We start from the raw sequence: 1,272 nt of genomic DNA, 5'->3' as shown, positions 1-1,272 counted from the left end.
GTTTTTATTTAGATATTTTGACTATTTGAAATATATATAAAACAAAATATATGTTGATGTCGGAGTCGTAGACAATAAGTGAAAAAGACAAAAACAAGCTCCAAGTTTTTAGGAGAAAATTTTAAAGACAAATCTTCGTTGCAAGCAAAGTCAACGGCGAAAGGCGTGCGAGTATTAGATTGAATTATGAGCAGGTGCAGCATACAAGAGGAGAAAAAAGTGTACGGAATATTGTACGGTTCATCAAAGCTCAAAGCCTAAGATGGTCTAGCCATCATGAGAATGAACTCCACGGGAGCTGAACGAAAAATAATTGGCGCTAAAACATTTGCAACGAAAGCAAGAGGCAGACCAATGTCAAGATGGACTCACGAACTAGAAGACGACATGGGGAAACTTAAGGTCAACTATTGGAAGGAATCAGCCAAAGATCGGAACAAATGGACACATTTTGTGCAGCAGGCCAAAGCTCACACAGAGCTCTAGTTCTCACCAAGGGAACATTCTTTGCGTGATTAGCAACATTGCTAAGGTTACGCATGGAGAAATTAAAGGTGTTTATTTTCGAATGATTAGGAAAGTCAACAGCTCCACGAGAGCTGTTTAATTTTTAATTTTTTGGTTCATAGCTTCTGATAAATTAAATAAAAAGCAGCACTAATCAAATTAAATTTCTAACATTAGTTCTAAACGTACAGTTTATGCTTAAGACTAAAATAAAACTGTGTTTTATAAATTTTACACTTTATTTCGCACATGAGGCACAGAGATCAATTTTATGCTCTCCGTACAATCTTTTTGGACATTTGGCACTTGAAGATTGAGTTTTCGCCGTTTGGAAGCTTGGCAAATCATGCATAATAATTCTGCATATGCAAGGTGATTATCCCTCATGACAGCTGTTAGTGCTAACGTAGCTGCCAAAGCTTTACTTTCCTCAGAGTTTGATTATTCTATTTGAGCTGCATCAGTGGAATTAATACATGAGCGTTGGCTGATTTCAACGATGGTCCACTGAACAATTTCTCCAATCATACGACCCACTATAAAGTTTGAAAACTTGTAGTAGGTCCACAATGCTTTTGGGCAAGCGAGTAAGGCCACGCACTTGATGCACAATATTTCGGCCGTATCTATCATACTTAGCTTAGGGTTGGTACGTGATTACCATTCGGAATTCACAGAGAGATCGTTGGTTCGAATCTCGGTGAAAGCAAAATTAATAAAAACATTTTTCTAATAGCGGTCGACTTTCGGTAGGCAATGGCAAAC

The sequence above is a fragment of the Anastrepha ludens genome, chromosome 6 (assembly GCF_028408465.1).
Source record: "Anastrepha ludens isolate Willacy chromosome 6, idAnaLude1.1, whole genome shotgun sequence".
Classification (NCBI taxonomy): domain Eukaryota; kingdom Metazoa; phylum Arthropoda; class Insecta; order Diptera; family Tephritidae; genus Anastrepha; species Anastrepha ludens.
This window is presented reverse-complemented; position numbering follows the sequence as displayed.